The 9,883-nt window shown below is 31.8% G+C and overlaps 1 pseudogene; it reads left to right on the plus strand.

The window, feature by feature from the left end:
• Window positions 1-7,164: 7,164 nt before the first annotated feature.
• On the plus strand, window positions 7,165-9,232 carry LOC108346710 (GDSL esterase/lipase 1-like; annotated as a pseudogene).
• Window positions 9,233-9,883: the final 651 nt, after the last annotated feature.

Genomic DNA, 9,883 nt, shown 5'->3' on the forward strand with positions numbered 1-9,883 from the left:
TAGTTTGCATATTTTGACCATTCTAGTGCATTTCTAATAGTCATTTTGAGGTTTTAGTAGTGATTTCAAGAAATTGTGTCAGGAATCAATTCTTCATGCCAATACAAAATATCACTCGACTTTGTGAAGTAGGGAAAGAAGTATATCATTCACACACCTCACAAACTTTAGAATATCTCAGCATTCATGCCAATACAAAAGAGCAAGGTGGCAGCCAACCAAACAGTAGGATGTACAACAGTATAATAATGCAACATGGTTTTATAAAAAAGAACATAGCAGGAAAAATACAAGCATAAGTTGATACATTATGTATCATAACACCACAAAAAGGGCCTAAAATCAGCCCTTAAACTCATGGCTAGAACACAAGTTATGTTGGATAGCAAGCACAACAGCAAAAAAACCTCTAAAAGAACATGTTCCAGCAAAATATGACCACCAAGATAAAGCATAAACCAAGCTGCACCTTCTAGACTTAATTTAAAGTAGAATCAACCAACACCTTCACACACATCAGCAAATTTATAAAACAAATCCAATACTCACCTCTTTAGTAGACTTTATCTGGTGGGCTATAGGTTTGGTAACAAATTCTTGCAAGGAAATAAAATTGCAAGATGTTCAGCCATTGTCTAAATGCCAAACAGAAGAAATGGAAAAATTGGACTTAAACAAAGACCCAAAAATTGGTGGTTTGAGATTCAAAATTACACAACAGCAGCTCTAGATTAAAACTAACCACTTCAACAACTTTGTTTGATGAATTGAAACATTTGGAAACTCAAATTTTACTCAAAACCAAATTGCTACTCAAAATCCCTTTCTACTTCCCAAATTTGACTCAAAATTGGTGGTTTTGGAAATGATTTTGTGGCTAACCCATTCTTACACTTTGCTAATCATTTCAACAGTTTTAATTCATCAAAATACACTTGTTTGAACTCTAATTAGGCACAAAACAGAACTGCAACTTAGATTCACTTTGCAAGTTCCAAAAATGGGTCAAATATGATGGTTTGACATACTAAATTGCATACAGGTCATTCTAACTTCATATCAATGGTTCTAATAGCTTTAATACATCAATTTGGACTTTTTTAAACTTCCAAATATCACAGAATCACAACAGAACGAAATTTGACCTGTAATGACTGAATTAGGTACTTTTTACTACATTTTTTAAGGTTTTAAGTAGTGTCATTTTGAGTTTTAGGGAATTCTTTGCTTATGACCACTTTCCTACCATCATTTTCACTACTTTAGACTTGTTAGGATGTTAACATTACTTAAAATTACTCTACTTTAGGTGAATTGGCAATTTGTCACCCTTTAAGTGAACTTTTTAGGTTGAAACTACTCAAACTTTGAGTTTTAGGTACTTGTTTGCTTTTGAGTAGTTTCCTACCTTCACTTGACTAAGTTAGACTTATTAGGATATTAACATTAGTTAAAATTAGTCTACTTTAGGTGAATTGCAAATTTCTCACCTTTTTAGTAGACTTTTTTAGGTTCTAACTACTCAAAATTTCAATTTTAGGTACTTGTTTGCTTTTGAGTAGTTTTCTAGTGTCATTTCACTACTTTAGACTTGTTAGAATATTAACATTAGTTATTCTTAGTCTACTTTAGGTGAATTGCCACTTTCTCACCCTTTTAGTACACTTTTTTGGGTTCTAACTACTCAAACTTTGAGTTTTAGGTAGTTTATTGCTTTTGAGTAGTTTCCTAGCTTCATTTCACAACTTTAGACTTGTTAGGATGTGTAAAATACACATTCTTAGGTTACTATAGATGAATTCCTAATTTCTCACCTATTTAGTACGCTTTTTTAGGTTTTAACTACCCAAATTTTGATATTTAGCTACTTCATACAATTTGACATCTTTCTTAGCTTCATTTAAGTTCTTTAAACTTGTTAGGCTAAGAACATTACACATTGTTAGGTTAGTTTAGGTCAATTTCGAAATTGTCACCTATTTACAACACTTTTTAGGTTTTAAGTACTTTAATTTTGAGATTTGTGTACTACTTCAAAATTGACATGTTTCTTAGTTTCATTTAAGTACTTTAAAGTTGTTAGGATATGAAGATTGTACATTGTTAGGTTACTTTAGGTGAATTCCCATTTTCTCACCTATTTAGTACACTTTTTAGGTTTTAAGTAGCCAAATTTTGATATTTAGCTACTTGATACAATTTGACATCTTTCTTAGCTTCAGTTAACTACTTTACTCTTGTTAGGATAAGAACATTGCACATTCTTAGGTTACTTTAGTGAAATTTGCAATTTTTGACCTTTCTAGTGCATCTTTCTGGTTTTCATAAGCAGATTTTGATTTCTTTCCTATTTTCATTAGTTACCATAGTTTTCAATAGTCTTGTACCATTTAAAACATGTTTAGATAGTTACATTACAGTTTCATCCGTTAGTTTAGAGAATTTTTCATGATTTGAGAGTTCTAGCATAGTTTTAGGTTCTCAATAGTCAATTTTTGAGTTTTTGTAGAGAGGTAGGTTTTAGGTTGTTTCTTAACTTTCTTTTAACATTTAAAACTTGTTTACAAAGCTGCAGTGCATTTTACTACACTACAATTAGTGCAGTCCTCATTTCTATACTAGTTTGAGTGTACTTTTAGGCTTTCATTAGTGAGTTTTAGAATCTCTTAGAATTAGTGACTTTTGAAGTGTTCTTAGTTTTCTTTAGACATTTAAGACTTGATTAGGAATTTCTGTACAAGTTTCTTTCTATTTTAGTTTAGTTCTTACTTTTACCTTGTTTAGCCTAGTTTTAGAGTGTTTTGGTAGGTTTTGAGTATTGAAATTTTGAGTTTCTTGAAGATTTTAATTTTTAAGTTGATTTATAACTTTCTTTAGTCATTCAAAATTTGTTTAAATAGATTTTACCTCTGTTTTTGAATGATTTTTATAGATTTGTTTTTGAATTGATCTTAACAGCAGTTAAGCATCTCAAAATAAACTTTCATTCTCTTATTAAATAGTCCAAACAAATTAACAAATAGCTTTAACCCCATTATCCCAATATGATACATTCATGCATCAATATTTAACATTCCTACATATTAACTTAGTCCCCAAAACCACATGCTCATGACCATATTACAGAAACTTCCCTGCATCTTTATTTCCTAAATATTCCTTGCAACTACAACATTTGCACTACTTAGTTACATTCAATCTTATCAGCACAATAACTAAGAGTATAACTAAATTCAATAATCACTAGCCATCATACAATATTCTAAACTCAAGATACAAATTTTTTTCTTAGTTTCGTCCAACTCAAACCAGATTTCATCCATTATGTTTAATCCAAACAAGGAATTAATAGCTCCCCATACCTGGAAAATGTGTTCGCCCTCTCCGCAAAATGTTTCCTCCAAACTCCGTAACCTCACCCGTCTCGCACTCAACCCGGAATGCTTCCTAGCTTGCACTCGCACTCAACCCGGAATGCTTCCTAGCTTGCACTCGCACCTTTCTTTACTCTTTAGTTTCTATAATCACTTGCTTAAGTCTATTTCTAACCCTCTCTTCATGATTGAACTCCAATGGAGCCTCCCAACCCACCACGTTGCGATACACAACCCAAAACCACACTGGCAGCTGGGACAAGGATGACTGTAAATCACTCCTCCAAGGTTTCGTACTCAGGATTGATGCAAAGGACAAGGGTTTTGTGGGCGAAGGGTTTCGAGCAAAGGGAAAAGGGGGTTTTCGTGGCCAACTTTGAGAGGAGACGAAGATTACTACTTTGGTGCGAAATGAATTCGAGAATGGGAATATCCTATTTTTGGCCCTAATTAATCGAACACATTACCGGCGGCTCACAAGCCTTCGGTAATTAACATTCCCATTACCGAGGGTCTAAATCCTTCGGTAAGTTACTACTCTGGAGGCCCTCAGTAAATCCTTCGGAAAACGTTATTTACCGATGGCCTAAAGGCCTTCGGTAATAATCCTTCGGTAATTAACGCATTTTTTGTAGTGAACGTCGAATGCCCTAGCGTTAGACGTGAACATGTTAGTGAATTCAATAAAAATTTGAGCACGAGATTGAAAATTCATTCACTTTATCTTAGCGCGCGAGACCCTTTTTTTCTGCTCAAACTTTTCTCGAACAAAGTTTGACGGCCATCACATGTAATTTTTCTTTCATTTGATACAAATGCATGTTAATTAACTACTTTAAGTAAGATTTTCGTTTGTTTTGACTGATTATTTTCGTGTTTTTGTCCTTCATAGGTACATTCTACTTTCTATCTCACGGGTGACAACACTTTATAACGACGAACCCACCTTTTGAATGTTAGATTTCGTTTTCATTTTGAAGAATTTATTTGTTAAACTTGTTTGTTGTTGTTGTTGTTTGATTGAACTTGTTTGTTGTCGTTGTTTGATTGAACTTGTTTGTTGTTGTTGTTTGGTTAAACTTGTTTGTTGTTGTTGTTTAATTGAACTTGTTTGTTGTTGTTTGTTGTTGTTTGTTGCTGATACTACACTGCACGTTCATAGTTCGTACTTTATAAAATACCAAAAACTGAAATTTGTTGTTTTTCTGTTTTTCAGGTCTTCGCGTAGGATTGTAAAAAAGGATTACAATTATAATTAAAAAAAACAAAAAAAATTATTAACATGGTATATTGACAAAATTCGACGTAAATTAATGTAACGTCGAATTTTTTAAATTCGACGTCAACGTCTCCTGATATGACGTCGGTCTTGAATTTGACGTGAAAGGCCAAAAAATACCGACGTTATATGGTGTTTTTGTACTAGTAGAAGAGAATTCAACGGTGCTTCAAATGGTGTCTATGCACGAAACTAATTGGTTAAAATGAAAGAAAATCATAAATAAAGTCATCAATCAACGAACATTTGTGTTAAGTGAAAGAAATATTACCTTTGGTGGTCACCGAAAGCTTCCCTAGAGACGTTCGAACCGCAATGAAGAAAGTACACACAAAAATAGTGAAACAAGTGTTCTTTCTCGCGCTCTTAAAATATTTTCACGCTCAAATTAACGTCTGTTCCCCTTACCAACAAACGTCTAATGAGTCTCTTAAAATATTTTGCGCTCAATTTTTTATGAATTTGAAAACTAAAGGACGTCATTTCTTTCACCAAAAACCTTCAAAAAGGAAGTTAATGTCTATTTTTCTTTACCAACAGACGTCTAATGAGTCTCTTAAAATATCTTTACGACAATTTTTATGAATTTGAAAACTAAAAGACGTCTGTTCTTTCACCAACAGACTCCAAAAAGGTAATTAATGATTATTCCTCTAACCAAACGACGTCTAATGAGTCTCTTAAAACATCTTTACGCTGAATTTTTTATAAATTTAAAAACTAAAAGACGTTTGTTCTTTCACATACAGTCTTCAAAAAGGCAATTAACGTGTGTTCCTCTTACCAACAAACGTCTAATAGGTCTCTTAAAATATCTTTGCGCTCAATTTTTTATGAATTTGAAAACCAAAAGACATTTGTTCTTTCACCAACAAACTTCAAAAAGGCAATTAACGTTTGTTCCTCTAACCAACCAACATCAATCGTGTGATTTTATTTACAATATTTTCACCGGTCAATTTTAACGTTGGGTGCTTAGTTATCTAACGTTGAGAGTTAGACGTTGTATACTCATTTTGTACTAGTGTAAGTTGGATACATGTCGACCTAATAGACCGACAAGTTTTCTGTTAGGATCAGGTACTATATTGTCATGGTCAAAAGATACTTGACAATTTTTAATTGATCAGTTAATTAACAATGTTTTGTAAAAGTTTCATGCGGTGATTATTCGTATGAATCGCTCCATTTGATAGTTTTTTTATGTCATAGTTATCCGTCTTTTCTTTCTCTTCAAGAGGTGTTTCCTACTAATTGTCGCTTTCTAGAAAGGGTTTTACATTCAAATTTTAGGAAGTCAAAAGTATTAGATGTTGTGAGAAAAGTTCTCTAAGAAACGAAACAAAAGTATAATTTTTCTTCTTATTGTCAAAGGATGAATGCCGCAAACATTTTATATTTTGTTCATTATTCGCTGAAGTTTTACGTAAAAGTCTTATTAACTTTTTCTTTAAGCAATGTCTTGTTAAAAAAGTTAATAACGACACTGTCATAAAGTAATATATATTATTGTACAGCAGACAACGAGTAGAGCATTCAAGTGGACAGGTTTTATATGCTACACAGGCTGTTTCTAAAGATGGTTTTTCTGTGTATTACAATATCCATTTGATTATATGCTATTTATTTGTTTTGTATGTACATTGTTTATAATATATGGACTATATCTCTTATGGGAAACCTGTAAAATACTTTTCTATTATCATCAAATTTAAAATTACACATAATATATCTTTTAACTTATATAATAATTATCTTGAGAATCATATGATAGAGTACATAAGTGGACAGGTTTTACATGTTACAGGCTGCTTCTAAAGATGGCTTTTCTGTCTAGAACAAGAGCCATTTGATTATTTGTTATTTATTTGTTTTGTATGTACATGGTTTATAATATAAAGACTGGTATATCTCGTATTAAAGTTAATATATTATGTTTGTTTTCTGATAAGAAGGAATAAAGTAATTATATTTATACATATGTTTGTTAACTTTTATAATATCTTAAGAATCATATAAAATAATAACTTAGAAGGTATAAGATTAATTTAGTGGTAAAAGTTATACTTACACATATATTTGTTAACTTTTATAATATCTTAAAAATCATATAAAATAATAACTTAGAATATTCCAAGATTAATTTAGCGGTAACAATTGGAAGAAAGGATAGTAAAGGGTGGGACATATCCATGCAACGGAAAAAATCTATATTATATCTCCATCATATATAGTCATAATACCATGAATGCATTGATCTCAAGTATAATAAATATGTGACAAAGACAATAGATTTTCTCCCATCATTTATGTTCAGACTGTCGAAGTCTATTTTTTCTTGGGATAAATTATTTTGAAAAAGTCTTTTGATCCTGAGCCGAAGAATAAGACTATTATTTTGTTTCCTTTCACCAAACCAAGATACTACTGCATGTATATATATAATACCTAGCACAAGGTGATGTACACCAGAAGCAAAGCATAAGAGTGTAGGACTAAGTAGCAACAAGCATGAGAGGTTTAAGTTGTTTGTTGGTGTTTTCCTTTGGAATTTTCATCCAAATGAGCTACTGTCATAGTAGCATTACAACATGCTTGCCCGAGAAAAATGCTGCACTATTCATACTTGGAGATTCACTATTCGATAATGGAAACAACAACTACATCAACACCACCACCTCTTACCAAGCAAATTATTATCCCTATGGAGAAACTTTCTTCAAATACCCCTCAGGCAGATTTTCTGATGGACGCATGATACCAGATGTCGTTGGTATGCACATTTCATTTCATCTGCTTTAAGTTTGAGTTTTGTTTTGCTTGTGTTCTTGATGTTGCAGAAAATTGCTTCATTATGATCACTTCATGTATTCATTTGGTGCAAACTTGTATTAAGTATTTTATGTTGTTTAGCTGAACTTGCTAAGTTGCCAATACTACCACCATAGTTGCATCCGGGTCGTGTTGAACACGTCTATGGTGTCAATTTTGCTTCAGGAGGAGCAGGTGCTCTGCGTGAAACCGCTCAGGGATTTGTAAGACCAAGATCATCATTATATTTATTGTAGAAACAAATAATCTTAAGGAAGAAAGCAAAAAGTTATTATATATATATATATATATATATATATATATGTGTGTGTGTGTGTGTATTTTATTATCAATAAGGTATATAACCTTGTCTGATTTATAATCCCTGTATGTAGGTTATAGACCTGAAAACTCAGGTAAGTTATTTAAAAAATTTGAAGAATGTGTTGAGTCAGAGACTGGGAAAAGCAACAGTAGAGGAAATTGTGTCAAAATCTGTGTACTTGATTAGCATTGGATCCAATGACTATGGCTCTCTTCTCAACCCAGACTCAAATCCTGTGTTTCCTCCTGGTGATCACCAAGGCTTTGTGGATTCTGTCATTGGAAACCTCACAGATGCCATAAAAGTAAGAACAAACTTTAACTTGAATTAATTCCTGAGAAAATAATCTTTTTTATGTTTTCTTTAGTCTCTTCTCCATACATGCTATATTTTTTGGCATAATAGTATAGTTTTTATTTCTATATTTTATAAAATTTACAATTTTTATATCTATTACTTTTGCTACAATCGTAGTACCTTAGTTTTTAATTATATGTAATATTTTCCTTAATTTAATTATAATTATCTTTAGTTATATTCAACTTTTAGTTTTAAAAATACATTGAATCAAGATTACGTCAGATTTCTCATCAAGTTTCAACAACTACTAGTCTTTTCAATTGTGTAAAATGCCATAAGTAACATGCATTTTTCTCTAATACATATATAAAGTAACAAAAAGTTACAGATGAAAATTGAATAAATCTACTCAAGTGAAAACTTGCATTCAAGAACCAAAGTTACACATAACTGAAAATTAAGAGATTAAAATTTAGAAACCAAAATTTGAAAAAAATTTAAATTATTGGAAACAAAATAAAATTAGAGCCATATTTTTCATAATCCTAACCCTAATAATTGGTATGATTGTAATTTTAGGAAATTTATAATCTTGGCGGAAGGAAATTTGGATTTGTTAATGTGGGTGCAATAGGTTGTTCACCTGGAATAAGGGTTTTGGTGAATAATGGAAGCACATGCTTTGAAGAAGTACTAGCCATCGCAAGACTACACAACACTGCACTCTCAAAAAGGATTGCTGAGCTAGAGAAACAGCTCAATGGATTCAAATATTCAATCACTGATTTCTATTCTACATCTCTTGAAGTGCTGAACAATCCTACAAAATATGGTATTCTAAAAACCCATGTTCCATTAATTTTTTCTTCTGACGTATTGTGATCACTGGTTTGCCTCTGACTTGAAGGTTTCAAAGAAACGATTGTGGCATGTTGTGGAGGTGGACCATACAGAGGAGATGGTAGCTGTGGAGGAAAGAAAGGGATCAAAGAATACGAGTTATGTAACAATGTCAATCAACATGTGTACTTTGATTCTATTCATCTTACTGACAGAGCCAGTCAGCATATTGGAGAGCTGATATGGAATGGAAATCACACTGTCACAAGCCCTTACAATCTAAAACAGCTATTTCAATTTTAAACTGTGAATATAGATGTATTTGTTTCCATGTTATGTTTTTAGTTAACTCTTTCTTCTTTGTGTCATGTAATAAGGTGGTTGAGCATGCTAAATAAAACACCATTCATGAAAACTTCAATATGTATTATTATTTAAATAATTTTTATTTAATTTTATATTTTGGGTACTTGTTTTATTATGAACATTGTACATTTTCATAATTATTTATAAAGTATGTAAGTTCTGTATCAGAAAAGTACGTAACTTTTTAACAATAACAAAGAATTAAAACATATTATTTTAATAAAAATATATCAAGTCACTTACAATTAGCACAAGAACAAAACAATTAGAGTTGTTAAAACGGGTAACCCGGCTCGACCCGGTCTAACCCACCACGGGTTGGTCACTTAGTGAGTCAAACCCAACCTGGTTCACTTATCAGTGAGCTGAAAAAATTCGAACTCGGTCCAACCCACCACGGGTTGGTGGGTTAAACGGGTTGACTCACTAGCTCATTTAACTATAAGTTATTTTTAAAATAAAAAAATTATATATTTTTTAAATTCAAATCTAAATAAATGTCACACTAAAATGATGTTAAACTCCAAAGACAATTCAAAATAAATAAGAAAGTATCATACAATCCAAGCGTAATCTAAAAACATGTAC

The sequence above is a fragment of the Vigna angularis genome, chromosome 9 (genome assembly GCF_016808095.1).
Source record: "Vigna angularis cultivar LongXiaoDou No.4 chromosome 9, ASM1680809v1, whole genome shotgun sequence".
Classification (NCBI taxonomy): domain Eukaryota; kingdom Viridiplantae; phylum Streptophyta; class Magnoliopsida; order Fabales; family Fabaceae; genus Vigna; species Vigna angularis.